The sequence below is a fragment of the Silene latifolia genome, chromosome Y, assembly GCF_048544455.1.
Source record: "Silene latifolia isolate original U9 population chromosome Y, ASM4854445v1, whole genome shotgun sequence".
NCBI lineage: Eukaryota > Viridiplantae > Streptophyta > Magnoliopsida > Caryophyllales > Caryophyllaceae > Silene > Silene latifolia.
Window position 1 is genome coordinate 342,578,389 of NC_133538.1, and position 16,386 is coordinate 342,594,774.

Here is a 16,386-nt window from a genome sequence, read left to right on the forward strand (position 1 = left end):
TTGAAGTTGTTAATCATCCCATTGTATTAAGTCAAGTGTCATCTAATGTACAAGTGAGAAAGTAGAGTATATTAGAGTAATAGAAACAGTCCAGACGACTGTTGCTTTCACGAGTAAACAGCTGCTTGGATTATTGCCACAACTCGTAAAACTTGAAGTCCCTTTTATCTTTCAAAAGCTTTCACGTGACTCTTATTTTTCAAAGATAAAAATCAGATTTTTATTAAGGAGATGGTCTTCAATAAAGAGTGGTTTGAATTATTATTATTTTCAAAATGTTTCCTCTTTATGCAAATTCAACCCTTTGGTTCTTTAAGAAAACAAAGAATGTTTTTTGCCATTTTAGTGTTAACTTGTCATCATGTGACTTGTCTTTTCTCTCTTTGTTTTCTGAATTTGCATGAGCTTTTAAGGATATCTTTCAAACCATCTTTCCCTATTCTTGCCTTTGCAAAAGAGCCCTCTTTGGTGCAAGTTTTGGGTGGTTGCAAATACCCTTCACATGTGAGGTCTTTGACCCTTCAAAACCCTAGCAACCTCCTCACCCATTTCCTCTATAAAAGGCGAGCCCCTCCTTCATAAATCCTTAAGACTTCATTCTGAATTTATTTTCAAGTTTGCAAATTTGTTTTTCAATGTTTTAAAACCGTGTCATTTGCAAAACCTTCAAAGAGTCTTCAAGTTGTTACAGTCGTGGCTACTGTTACTTTTATACTAAACTCTCTTGCTTAAGAATTGTTGATCTTGTAAAAGTTGTCCATCTCTATTCTTTGCTAAGAATATGTTAGTGGAAACTTAATCCTATAACATTCTAAGTGTGTTAGTAGAGTTTAGGACGAAGTAGTCTTTAACTCTTGGCAACCGGAGTAGGTTGCGAGTTAGCTTGTCATAAGAACGGAGTAGTTCTTGTACTAGATTTACAACCGGAGTAGGTTGGTGTCTTTTATTGTAAGGGTCTTTTAGTTGTCGGAGTAGATCCCTAAAAGAAAGCAATAAAAAGGTAGATTGGACGTAGGCACTTGAGTATTTGCCGAACCAATTCAAAAATCTCGTGTTCAATTGTTTTACTTTATTTCCGCTGCAATTTACTTTGTTTGTTTGTCTTGCTTTGCTTAACCTTAGAAGTAATGATTCATCATCTTTGTCACATTTGGTCTGCAGTCGTATTCCACAAACTGAGACAAATAGCTACAGTCAGAATGATTGTTACTTTCATACTTCAGCAAACATTCATCGTGATACTTGTTTAGTCTTTCAATATTATTCTAAGTATCTTCTCATCTCTTTTGTCCTCGTAACTCACTTTAATTCAATAAAGTTGAAGTTATAAATTTTTAAATAGTACCTAATTCACCCCCTCCCCCTCTTAGGTACTTGAATCCATAAACTCTACAAATATCAATTCCTCGTCCCCAACCTGAAAAGTCAATGTCTTACCCCCGACGTCTATTACTGCACGGGCAGTGAATAAAAATGGCCTCCCTAAAATAATAGGGGTATGGGCATCTTTAGGGATGTCAAGTACAACGAAGTCAACGGGAATAAAGAACCTCCCGATGTTAACGAGTATGTCTACTATGACATCTAGTGGCCGTGATATGCTATGGTCGGCCATCTGAACAGTCATGTTTGTACAATTAAACTTGGTCAAACCAAGTCTCTTAGCCAGAGACAGCGGTAAGACACTCACGCTAGCGCCAAGATCGCATAACGTGTTATCAATCAAATGGGTACCAATATGACACAGAATAGAAAAACTACCCGGGTCTGACTGTTTGGGAGGTAACTTATTCTGAACTAGGGCCGTCCCCACCACGGTCAAAGCTACCGTCTCATGGTCATTAATGTGCCTCTTACGCGATTAAACTTCTTTCATAAATTTAAGGTAAGAGGGTATCTGTGTCAGCAGTTCTGCGAATGGCCCAGTGACTTGCAAGCTTTTCAGGATTTCGGCAAATTTGCCGAATTATTGATTAGCCTTAGTACTCTGCAAACGCCTCGGGAAGGGCACCGTGATGGGTATCTCGAGTCCCTTGTTCCTCTCTTCCAACGTGTCAGCCGGATCAAGCTCCAGATCCTTCGAACGCTTCTTCCCTCTCGAACGAGGTCTTTCAGGAGATATTTCACTCGATCGAGCACTAGTAGGCTCTCGATCGAGTTGTTATTTATCTACACTACTCGATCGACCAAAAATACCATTCGATCGAGCTGTTTCTTCAACAAAATCACTCGATCGACCAAAAATTTCATTCGATCGAGTAGAATCTTTTTCCTGATCACTCGATCGAGTAGAAATTTTACTCGATCGAGTCCTTTCTTCAGCACTTTCACTCGATCGACCCCCAGCAATCAGTCGATCGAGTACTTTCTTTGTCGTCAGCTCCTTTTCTTCGACAAAACATTGTTCATCAGCAGTAATTACCTTCCCCGGGTCTGATTTCAACATGTCCGGTCCCTCATATGAACGACCGCTCCTCAAATTAATTAAATTTACCGTCTCATGTGGATTTTTATCAGCTTGTGACGGTAAATGACCCGGTTTCCTTGTGGACTGGTTCGCGGCTAACTGGGCAACTTGAGTTTCAAGTGCCTTGATAGATGCATCTTTTTGCTGATCACTCAGCTGCTACTGCTTTGTCAAAGACTGCAACATCGTCTTCAACTCACCTAGCTCACTTACCCCTCCAGAAGATGAAGCACCTTGATTAGGTGTAGGAAAGGAAGGAGGCTTCTGAAAGCCTTGTTGAGCCTTATGAGGAGGGATATATGGCTGCTGCTACTGCGGAGGATGGGTAAGATTAAGCCCATTTTGACTTGTCCACCTCAAATTGGGATGGACTGCCCCTTGGTTGTTATAGTAGGAACCCCCTCCTTGCCTGTATTGTTGAAAAGCAAGGACCTGTTCCTTCTCCGTAAGACAGCCAACAGCAGTGTGACCGTCGTTGCTCCCACACCTCTCAGATGTGACAGTCTCCCCTCTAGTAAGCAAATGGACCGTCTGAGGCTCCCCAGCAGAATGCAGCTCCAACTTATCAAACCTAGCATTCATGGCTTCCATCTGAGCCACAACTTGCTTATCGACTGCATGAACTATTCTAATACCATCCCTCGGGTTTCCATACTCAGAACAGTGGGTTTCCATCTCTTCAATAAGAGCCCATCCCTTATCATCGTCGGTGTTCTTTTGGAATCTTCCAGTATATGATGCATCAAGTTTTGCTCTGTGATCATCGTATAGCTCGTTGTAGAATTGATTGGACAGGAACCACGGATCAAAACCATGGTGAGGAATAGACCTCACCAACCTCTTGAAACGGCACCAAGCTTCATAGAAAGTTTCATCCGGTGCCTGTTTGAAATTTGTGATCTTGGCCCTCAGCTGATTAGTGCGCTGCGGAGGGAAATCTCTCTTATAAAAAGCAAGAGGAAGGGTCTCCCAGTCTGTGACCCCCGCGGCCGTGCGGTCTAAATAAGTCAGCCACTCCCTGGCTGAGTCAGTCAAAGCAAAAGGAAACAGAACCTCCTTAATCTTGTCTTGAGTTACCCCCTTTGTGGCGGGGATAGTAGAACAATTGTCCGTAAAGACCTCCATATGCTTTCTCGGGTCTTCACCAGCCACACCTCTAAAGAGATTTCTCTCCACTAGATTGATATATGACGGACCGATGTCAAATGTATTCCCATCCTCAGTCTGGAGATTGAAACCATTTGGAATTGATGATGCTTTAGGCTCCGAGTGACTATCAATATTCGGCATCTTTACTGGTTGGTTTACAGAACTGAAAGTGTCTTCTTCAAAAGATGGATTTTATGTAAATAGGAAATGCTGAAGCTCTGGTTCGAAAGTACTCAAGTCTTCCTTTCGTGATTCTCTTTGCAGACGGAGTCTATGCCTGAACAGTCTTTCTGGCTCAGAATCAGCTGAAACTAATTCAAACCTGTCTAACCTGGGCATACACAACACTGAAAGAAAATAAATAAGAACTGCCTCAAGGAATAAAAATTCCTTGAGACGGATAAAATAAACGAAACAAAGACAGATAGGGCAATTGCCTCTCCGGCAACGGCGTCAAAATTTGACAGGGCTGTCGTGTACCTATCAAAAATAACTAACTAAACTAACTATATAGCTAGAGAAGTCAGGTCGATCTATTTAGGGAGGCAAGATATCTGTAAGAGTCCGTCTATTGGCAGAAAATAGGAATAAAATATCAATATAGAGGGGACATGTCAGGATTTCTGTTCACTACGGTAGTCCAGTGACTCAACTGTAAATAACTTAGATGAATTACTGCAAGACGGATATGGAAAGGTCCTTCCGGTCCACTTTCTATCCTAAAATACCACTAACTTAACTTCCAACCTCGTCAGGGTAGTCTACTGTTCATAGCAGGTCTATTTAGTCCAATCTTCCGATCTAGGATTAAATTTAACCAGATTAAAAGGGTGACTCAGAAGCGTGCACTCAACTAAGTCGGTAAATACAGTTATATTGCTATGGGGATAGAATCTCACAATTAATTCATCTAACCTATTTACTACATCGTCACATTTCTACCGCAGATCTCCTAATCCCAACATGAAATAGATTAGATACTCATGTTATTAATATTATCAGAACTAATAACGATGAATAAACTAATATTAAACATGATGAGACAATAATAAAAATGCATAAAAGGTAATTTGGGCAGAGAATTAAATGAAGAAAAATAAACAATTAAAGCAAATGAAAGAGAGATTAATATTAAAAAGGGAGAAAGAGATTATAATCGCAAGATTCCCGCGTAAAGAACTAACAAATCCGAGCGAGAAAATCCGAAAGCAAAAGTTACAGTGAAGAAGAAAAAGTAGCCCAGTCTTTTCTGTGGAAAATGAATGATAGATAATACTTAGATAAAGAATAAAATCGATCCTAATGACCTAGCTAATGTACGTTTAAATAGAAAATATGCTAAGTCCAATAACTAAAACAAGTTCGCAGGCTAATTAAAGCCCACGCCAGCCAAACCCACTCGATCGAGTAGTCTGAAACCACTCGATCGAGCATTCCTCCAGATAATCTACTCGATCGAGTAGAATTGTTACTCGATCGAGTAACCTCAATTTCCAGCTCTTCTTCATCGAGTATAAAACTACTCGATCGACCATTCTCAGCTATAGAAACCACTCGATCGAGTGATAAAACAGCTCGATCGAGTATTCTTCCTTCAAATCAGCTCAAACTCGTGACCGACTGCCTCGTAGACCGTTCCTTCACGCATCCCAATACAAGATCTCACTCTAGAAAATCTTGTCTCGTCAAAATGCATGCAAAAAGGACGAAAATGGTACTATTTCTCTACTTTCGCGTTCATTTTTACATAACAGACAAAACGAACCAAAGTAGCCAATTCGGAGGAAAAATGCAATATAAATAGTACGAAAGTACATAGAAATACGTGCTAAAATAGGCTAAAAAGACTATACAAAATGCACGTATAAGTGAGCCGCAAAAGCTATAAGTAATCGTATGGCTTCAAATCTAGCTACCGGTGCATAGGTTTTATCATAATCAATACCCTCTTGTTGGTTATAACCTTGCACCACTAGTCTAGCTTTATTCCTTACGATTTCTGGGAAATCATCAAGCTTATTTCAAAAGACCCACCTAGTACCAATGACGGTACGGTTAGGTGGTCTAGGGACTAGGGGACATACCTCGTTCCTCTTGAATTGTTTGAGTTCTTCTTGCATAGCTATTAACCAGTCAGCATCAGCCAGGGCGACTGTCACATTGGCTGGTTCCACTTGAGAGAGAAAAACATTGTGGGCACAATACTCATCAAGATGGGCAAGATTGTTGAGAGTGGCTCTTGTTCGAATTCCAGAATTGAGATCACTTGTGAGATTTGAGAGTGGATGGAAAGCTTTGATGTTTCCACTTCTTTGGAACAATGGTTTCTTGTTCCCCCTCAGCAGTAGCAGTCTCAGTGACTGTTTTCTCCTGATTAGAGTGGTCATCCTCAACACTATCCTGAGTTGCTTCATTTCTGGAAGTGGAGGCGATCGTTGGTCTGCATTGCGTCCGGAGAAGAAACAAGATGGCGATGAGAGTTACCACGTGTTCCCGCTGGATTGTTGCTTTCATTTGGAGGTAACAGTCCCTGAGGTTGTTGTAGATCAGCGTCATTGTTCAATGCTTCCACTTCCTTCAAACACAAAGTCCTTTCGAACAAGACCAATTTCGAACTCATCATCATCATCATATTCTTCTACAATTTCTACCTGTCCAAGCATGCTAGATTCATCAAAAATGACATGGAAACTTTCTTCAATTAACATGGTTCATTTATTATACACTTTATAAGCCTTGCTATGATCAGAATAACCAATAAAAACCGCTTCATCGCTACGTGGATCGAATTTACCCAAGTTATTTTTACCATTGTTATGGACAAAACATTTGCTACTAAAACATCTAAAATATGAGATATTGTGCTTTCTTCCACGTAGTAATTCATATGGTGTTTTATTAAGTATGCTCTTTATCATAACACGGTTATAAATGTAACAAGCGGTATTTACCGCTTCACCCCAAAAATTTCTAGGCAATTTACTATATAACAACATAGTTCTAGCCATACTTGCAAGACTTATATTCATGCGTTCAACAACTCCATTTTGTTGAGGAGTTCTAGGAGCCGAAAAATTGTGGTCAATGCCATTATCATCACAATAGGCACCAAATGATGAGTTTTCAAATTCGGTTCCATGATCCGTTCTTATGGAAACAAGTTTTCAGTCATGTTTGTTTTGGATTCTTTTTAACCAAATTTGAAATTCATCAAATGCCTCATCCTTAGAGCTTAAAAAGAGAGCCCAAACAAATCCAGAAAAATCATCAACAATAAAATACACATAACGGCTACCACCTCTACTCCTAGTTCTCATAGGTCCACAAAGGTCAATATGCAATAGTTGAATTACTAACACACTTTTTGGATTTAAAGGAGCTTCTAGCATGTTTGCATCTAGCACATTCATCACATAACTTATCAAATTCAAACTTCATGTTAGGAAAACCTTCAACTAGGTCAACTCTTCTAAGGGTATTACGAGTTTTAGCACTAACATGTCCAAATCTTTTGTACCACAACCAAGGGTCATTTTTCATTACACTCATGCAAGACATAGTATGACTGGATATCATATTCAAAACGGTTAAGTAAACATCTTTGACACGTCTACCTTCAAGAATCAACTCATGGGTTGTAGCATCAATAATACGACACAAATTAGCACTAAATTCAACAATATTACCCTCATCACAAAGTTGAGAAATACTAAGGAGATTATGTTTCAAACCTTTGACAAGCCGCACGTTGTCGACACAAAGTAACGATGGCTTACCAACCTTTCCAATGCCTATTACTTCACCTTTTTTTGTTGTCACCAAACGTTACCGTGCCACCATCATAAGCTTTAAGTAAGAGGAATTGGCTTCTATCACCCGTCATGTGACGAGAGCATCCACTATCCAAGTACCAATTACGGCCGCCTCTCATCAAGCCCTACATAAGATTATGTTGGGATTCTTTAATCTCATTTGTTTACATATTGAAAATGTGAATAATTAATTTAGTCATAAAATTAATTCAAGATCTTATGCATGCAAAACAAATAAAAGAGTAAGGAGAAAATCGGTTCCTTACATTTGATATTTCGGATATATGGGCACTGGTAAGGTGACCTACCTTAGCTAGTTCTTAAGCTTTCCTTATGGATGAACAAAATTCAAGTGTAGAATCTCTCCCCAAGGATTGTACCAAGATAATACCCTTAATAGTTTAAATTAATATGAGACTAGTATTAATAAAAACTACCTTAAAAATAGACACAAAATAATTTGTATTTTTGCTCTTGAAAATTTCGGTCAAGAGGAGGATTTTATAAGCTCTCTTGTTCTCTCAAAAATGTAGAGTAAAAGGAACCACTAGTAAAAAATATAACATGTATCTTTTTTTACAACTTATAGAATGAATAAAAATGTAAGAGAAAAACTCTTCTTTTTCTCTTTGGGAAACCGGGTAGCATGGGAGGAGAGGAGCCAATGCATGAGCTTATTTTCTTCCCAAGAATAATAGGTTTGCATGGCTATGAAATAGGTCATCATTGTGTTTCTTTTGAATAAATAAATTAGACAACACAAACCTAATACTCCATCCATAAAACCGGTTATTACCCATAAAAGGGAGGTCCATTTTATTTTTGTCATTTGTCAATTGTGACATATGTGACATGTTACTTGACATGTTACATTATAATGTATTTTTAACAAATTAAAAATCATCATATAATTAATTATCTCACATACAAAAATAATTAGTAATTCATAATTACTTGTACAAAAATGGGTCATATAATTATAAACTACAACAACTTGTATTTATAATAAATTAATCATTCTATTTTTAATTGATTCATAAACAACAAATTAATCTAAGTAATAAAGCAATTCGATTACTTAGACCGAATCTTATTTAATCAAATTACAATAAGACACGTAATTTTACTCACAAAATCACTCGTCAATTAAGGAATTTAATTAACCCGTATCGTCATACGATTAATTAAATAATCAATTAAGAGCATTACCCTATAGGTATGACCTTAGGGGCTCAACTGGTCACCACCGTCATACGACAGTAATATCAAACTCTAGTAAGCCAATCATTACCGATATGTGTGGACCAGTAGACTAAGAAGTATTACTTTCCCTCATGTATTCTTATTATCAGATTTAAATATGTGATCTCAAAATGATCAACAATGTGATCGATTTATTGTCGGGGACACTCCAACAATCTCCCACTTGTCCTCGACGAGTGTGCGTCACCAATTCTTTTGTCCCATTACTATCTCCCACTCAATGCAAGGTGTCTTTTAGGTCGTTCTTGCAAGTGATCATATCGAGAGTGGTTTCCTCAATCTGGAGAATAACTGAATGACCCGAATCATTTACCGTAGATACCTTCCGAGCGTGGCCACGCATTTCCAGTTCATTACTCCTCGAGTGGCCTTGAGATATTGTTATAACCCTGACAAGGGGTGGATAATTTCTATCGCACTATTCCCTTCGACTAGCCACAACTCATCATAACCCTAAATAAGCCCTTTTAACCCCATTTACGAAGGTCGTAGGAACATAAATCAAAGTTACTCTGAAACTGTACCACCTTGAGCGAACAGTCTTTAGTCGAATGAATCGACTCATTAGAATACTATAGTAGCTCTTGCCACGACTAGGCCATATAATTTGCTAGAACTCCATAAGCGGTCATTAGGCCCGACAGAGTGTTCCAAACCGTCTGCCTATGTGATCGACTAGTCATCTCTTATGACTCTATGACACTTGAACTTGCCATCAATCGCATCACACTCTAGTCACTTCGAGACATCACCTCATACAAGTGACTATGGGTGATTACTATGTCAATTTAGTTCACTTTAATGGAGTTTAATCTTTTCTCTACAACCCATTTGAATATGATAAAGTAATGAAAAATTAAAAGACAAATGTGATTATGCATATGAACAAATAAAACAACTCTTTTATTTCATATCAAAATCTAACATAAAACTGGCATGCGTTTAAGTCCCATGGACACAATATGTCCATCATTTTTAGCCTGCGATAAAGGCTTGTTGAGCGGATCAACAATGTTATCATCCGTCCCAATCTTAAAAATCGCAATTTCTTTCCTTTCAATGAAATCTCTAATTACATGGAATTTTCTAAGTACATGTCTAGATCAATTACTAGACTTGGGCTCTTTAGCTTGGAAGATTGTCCCATTGTTGTCACAATAGAGAGTAATGGGATCATTGGCGGTAGGTACTACTTTTAGCTCTTCCAAGAATTGCTTGATCCACATAGCTTCCTTGGCAGCTTCTAATGCTGCTATATACTCAGCCTCCGTTGTAGAATCCATAGTCACAGCTTCCTTGAAGCTTCTCCAGCTTACGGCACCACCATTGAGCATGAAAACAAATCCAGCTTGTGATTTCATGTCATCTCTATCTGTTTGAAAACTGAAGTCCGTGTAACCGTTAACACAGAGCTCGGAGTCACCTCCAAACATTAAGACAAAATCCTTACTCCTTCACAAGTACTTAAGGATGTTCTTGACGGCAATCCAGTGACTCTCACCTGGATTTCCTTGATATCTACTCATCATGCTCAAAGTATACGAGATATCTGGACAAGTGCATATCATGGCATACATGATTGATCCAACGACGGAAGCATAAGGGATCAACTTCATGCGTTCAACATCTTTGGGTTCGGTTGGTGATTGAGACTTGCTCAATATGGTCCCACTAACCATAGGAACCAAGCCTCTTTTGGATTGGTCCATGCTGAAGCGTCGAGGAATCTTATCAACATAAGATTCTTGACTTAATTCCAATATCCTTTTGGGTATATCTCTATAGATCTGGATACCTAATATGCGTTGTGCTTCTCCTAAATCCTTCATTTGGAAATGATTTCCTAGCCACTCCTTGATGGAAGACAACATAAGAATGTCATTTCCAATAAGTAGTATGTCATTCACATACAATATTAGGAACACAACATTGCTCCCACTGAACTTCATGTATAAACATGGTTCCTCAATACTTCGAGTAAAACCATTTTCTTTTATGACATGATTAAATCGATGGTTCCAACTTCTTGATGCTTGCTTAAGACAATAAATGGATCTCTTAAACTTGCATACTTTGTTAGGATTTTTAGGATCCACAAAACCTTCGGGTTGTATCATGTACACCTCCTCTTCTAAATGCCCATTCAGAAAAGCGGTCTTGACATCCATTTGCCATATTTCATAGTCATGAAATGCGGTGATCGGTAACAGTATCCGAATTGATATTAGCATAGCCACGGGGGCAAAGGTTTCGTCATAGTGAAGACCATGAACTAGAGTAAAACCTTTTGCCAATAGCCTAGCCTTGTAGACATCATCATATCCTTCTATGCCATTCTTTACTTTGAATATCAATTTGCACTGAAGAGGTCTTGCCCCTTCAGGCAAATCCACCAAGTTCCATACTTGATTTTCTTGCATAGAACTCATTTCGGATTTCATGGCTTCAAGCCATAAAGCTGAATTGGGACTAGAGATCGCAGCTTTGTAGGTGGCGGGTTCATCACTTTCTAAAAGTAACACATCGAGGGTTCCGTCCTCTTCGATAAGTTCAACATATCTATCAGGACGGTGAGAAACTCGACCCGACCTCCTCGGTTGAGGAATAACAACAGAATTAGACGACGAAGGAACGTCTTCTTGCGTCTCTACTTCGGTTTGTGGCTCTTGAACTTCATCAAGTTCAAAATTTCTCCCACTCTGTCTCTTAGAAATAAACTCCCTTTCTAAGAAGACAGCTTCACTAGACACAAACACTTTGTTTTCATGAGGTTTGTAGAAGTATTATCCTCGGAAGGTAATGGGGTAACCTACAAAGATGCATTTTTCGGATCATGGGGCTAGCTTGTTGTCGGTCTTCGCCTTGACGTAAGCATTACATCCCCAAATCTTCATGTAGGATATATTAGGAACCCTTCCTTTCCACATCTCATATGGAGTCTTTTCCGTTGCCTTTGTTGGACTATTATTCAATAATTTGATTGCGATTTGGATTGCAAAACCCTAAAACGAGTCGGGTAACTCGGTTTGACTCATCATGGATCGAACCATATCTAGTAGGGTTCGATTTCTCCTTTCGGCAATACCATTAAGTTGTGGTGTGCCGGGCGGAGTGAGTTGTGACACGATGCCACAACCTTTCAAGTGTGAATCAAATTCATTACTAAGATACTCTCCACCACCATCGTATCGTAGTGTCTTTATCCTTTTGTTCAATTGGTTTTCTACTTCATTTTGAAATTCTTTAAATTTCTCAAAAGCTTAACTCTTATACTTCATTAAGTAGATATACCCATATCTACTTGAATCATCGGTGAAGGTTATGAAGTAGTCATAATTTCCCCTAGCGGTGATGGTCATTGGTCCACATACATCGGTATGTATAAGTACCAATAGTTCACTAGCTCGAGTCCCTTTACCACTAAAAGGATTACGAGTCATTTTTCCTAAGAGGCAAGATTCGCATATACCATATGATTCAAAATCAAATGGTTTAATAACTTTAGTGGAAACTAATTTTTTGATGCGATTCTCGTTGATATGACCCAATCGACAATGCCAAATGTATGATTAATTTGGATCACTTGATTTGAGTTTCTCCGATTGTATATTATAGATGTCTTTACTTGGATTAGAATTTTCGAGAACATAAATGCCATTAATAGAAGAGTCTCGGCCTATGACCAAGTCATTTCTTGAAATAATACAACAATTGTTTTTAATGGCAAAATTAAAACCCTCTATGTCTAACATAGTAATTGAAATAATGTTCTTAGAAAGAGAATGTATATAAAAATAATTATGCAAATAAAACTCAAATCCATTTGCTAAAACAAGCACATAAGTTCCCTTGGATGTAGCCGCTACCCTAGCTTCATTCCCAAGACGGAGATCAACATTTCCCTTACTCAGCTTTTCCACGTTTCTTAGCCCCTGTAAATGATTACAAAGGTGAGAACCGCAACCGGTATCTAATACCCACGTTGTGGTGGAAATAAAATTTACATCAATAACATAAATTTCAGAAGGAATTTTACCGAGTGGAATAACAAGTCCATCCCTAGTATTTCGCAAATATATGGGGCAATTCCTCATCCAATGTCCCATGCTATGACAATAATGGCATTCATCATCAACTTTGGCTCCTTTGTAGTGCCACTAGCCATCTTCTTTCCATTGTTGAATCTTCTACCTTTCTTTCCCTTCCTTTTGAACCACTTTCCTTTAGTTGCAAGAGTTTGCTTGCTAGAACTCCCACTAGTTTCGGCATCCCTTTCTTCCAAAGATAAGGATCTCATATATTTAGCGAGATGGTCTTCCCGAGACACATTCACAAAAGATCTAGTCATAGTAGGAGGTATGGTGGAAGTAATGAAATTAAGGTTTCCATCGGAACCGATCCCAAAATGAAGCTCTCTAGTAGTATCGAGATTGTGGTTGGAGCAAATATCGTCAAATAAGTTATGACAAGACTCAATGGTAATAGGTGTTGTTGCATTAGTAGGATCCATTGCGATATATAAACTACAAACATGGAGGTAAAGCAAATATTATCATTTGTCATTTGATCAAACTTGCAAACATTTTTAAACAAGTTTTAAACATTTATATAGTGACCTCCACCCAACTATTATAAATGAACCCGAGATCCAAATTCATATCAATTCGGGCACGGTGAGCCGATTCATCCCTTATCAATATAATTCGGTGGATTAACTCTTTAATCGATTATACTTCTAGAACTCTCGGTCGATAAAATTACTCTAATATTTATCTTTAGCCCGGAACACATGCGACTACGGTCACGAATACTTCCGTTGATCTCAATCCAAATTTCGATGTAATAACTTTTTACTACCCACTTACCCAACGTAACAAGTTTAGCACCCCGGTGAGCCGAGCCTACTTCCTTATGAAATTGGGATTCATGGTTTCTACTATTTGGTAAGGCTATTTCTCAATTATTATTTAGTGAGAGGTCTTGTCAATTTATTATCTATCACGTTTTAAGTGAACTAAAGCGGTGAACTACGATAATTATAATTGACACGGTCGATGACTCGATAAAATAAAATGCATGTTTAGTTATGGCGATTTAGCGATGCATGCAAACATATAAATAAATGCTAAACATAAAACATAAAATCCTAGTTTGGCCTTCCTAAAATGAAAATTTAATTAACTATTACAAATTCGGAAACCAACTCCATTGGTCCGAATTTGTAATAATTAATTAAATTTTAATCAGGCACCTAGGAGATGCAGCTTTCCTGTTGTAGAGTCTAACATGGTCTTGGCAAATTAATACATTATCCACAATATTCCTCCCCTTGATAAACCCCCCTTGACTCCTATCAACAATATGGGGAAGTACCTCACTCAGTCTAGCACACAATATTTTAGCTATGCACTTGTAGAGTGTATTACAGCAGGCAATAGGTCTGTACTCCAGTACACTGACAGGATTCTTAGTTTTTGGAATGAGAGTCAAAGTTGTAGTATTCACCTGTTTCAGAAGATTACCAGTTGATAGAAAATCCAAAATTGCTCCAGTGACATCCTTGCAGAAAATAATTTGTATTTTTGCTCTTGAAAATTTCAGTCAAGAGGAGGATTTTATGAGCTCTCTTGTTCTCTCAAAAATGTAGAGTAAAAGGAACCACTAGTAAAAAATATAACATGTATCTTTTTTTACAGCTTATAGAATGAATAAAAATGTAAGAGAAAAACTCTTCTTTTGCTCTTTGGGAAACCGGGTAGCATGGGAGGAGATGAGCCAATGCATGAGCTTATTTTCTTCCCAAGAATAATAGGTTTGCATGGCTATGAAATAGGTCATCATTGTGTTTCTTTTGAATAAATAAATTCGACAAAACAAACCTAGTACTCCCTCCATAAAACCGGTTATTACCCATAAAAGGTAGGTCCATTTTATTTTTGTCATTTGTCAATTGTGACATATGTGACATGTTACTTGACATGTTACATTATAATGTATTTTTAACATATTAAAAATCATCATATAATTAATTATGTCACATACAAAAATAATTAGTAATTCATAATTACTTGTACTAAAATGGGTCATATAATTAATTGTTTCATAAACAATAAATTAATTTAAGTAATAAAACAATTGGATTACTTAGACCGAATCTTATTTAATCAAATTACAATAAGACACGTAATTTTACTCACAAAATCACTCGTCAATTTTAAGGAATTTAATTAACCCGTATCGTCATACGATTAATTAAATAATCAATTAAGAGCATTACCTTATAGGTAAGACCTTAGGGGATAACTGGTCACCACCTTCGTACGAGAGTAATGTCAAACTCTAGTCAGCCAATCATTACCGATATGTGTGGACTAGTTGACTAAGAAGTATTACTTTCCCTCATGTATTCTTAATATGAGATTTAAATATGTGATCTCAAAATGATCAACAATGTGATCGCATTATTGTCGGGGACACTCCAACAGATTAGACTTTGAGTTTAGGAACCCAAATAAACTTGGGTCCCCTTTTATGATCAACATATCTCACAATGTCTTTCCTAATCCACATTTGCTTTACAACTTTAATGTTCTTGTTAATGTCATTAGCATTAAAGACATGACCATTCTTACCACAATAGTTGCAAATAATGTATTCGATAAGACCAACATATTTCCTTTTCCTAAAATCGGGTTTAAGCTTCTGGATGTAACAGTCTGTCTGACTGTTCCATTTAAAACCCAAGCCGGCAACTTTATCACATCTTTCGAATTGACTAGTGAGAAAATTTAAGACAGTTTGACTTCCTTCCCATTTCTCAGTGATATTTTTAGCATTCACATGTTCTTTAGTCAAATCATTGACTCTAGCGAGGAGATGCAAGCTCTTTTCCTTTTCCCTTTTGAGTTCATCATCCTTTTCAATTTTTATAGACAATCTTTTTTCCACTATGAAGTCATGAGTGTGAGCATTGAGTTTAGACACAAGGTATCCAATTCTTTCTTTAGAATCCTCATACTTAGATGTCATTTTATCAAGACGTTTGTTTCGATCAACGAATTCTTCGGATCTTTTGTGAGCATTAGACTTAGAGGTGCTACATTCGGGCATACCTTTTTGGAAAAAGGCAAGCCTTTCATGAAGAACTCTTATTTCTTTCTTGTGATCACATAATTCAAATTTAAGACGCTCGTTTTCATTGGCAAAATGTTTGACATGTTCATTTGACTTAGCTAGATCTTTGTCGGAAGCAACAGTTTCAGATACTATTTCTCTTAAGTCAATTATCTCAACCACTAGGTCATACAATTCATCTTTGAGAGCATCTTTGTCCTTCAAAAGGTCATCACATTCCTTGGTTAGCAAGGAAACTTGCATCACCAAGGTGGTGTTGACATTTTCAAGGTCAGAGACATCCGTGGGGATCATCTTAAGACACTCTAGTTCGTGGGACAAGTCTTTATTGATTTTCTTGGCTCTTTTTATCTCATCATGCATCTCAGAAGTAACAGTCACACAGTCCGTGGCTTTAAGTTCAATTTTAAGAAGGACATTCTCTTGGGAGATTTCTTCTATCTCATTTTGCATGACATCTAGCTTTACATTTTGAAAACGACACTTATCGAAAAGTTGATCAAGAAGGTTACATACTTTCTCCTTGGAGTAAATTCTAGCCTTGGCCTTTAGATGATTTAC

The 16,386-nt window shown here is 37.7% G+C and overlaps 1 non-coding gene across 1 annotated transcript; it reads left to right on the forward strand.

Annotated features, from left to right (window-relative positions):
• The first annotated feature begins 3,275 nt into the window (after positions 1-3,275).
• LOC141636190 (small nucleolar RNA R71) lies at positions 3,276-3,381 on the forward strand. The gene has a single exon (XR_012540819.1). It is a non-coding gene; the product is annotated as a small nucleolar RNA R71 (small nucleolar RNA).
• The last annotated feature ends 13,005 nt before the right edge of the window (positions 3,382-16,386 follow it).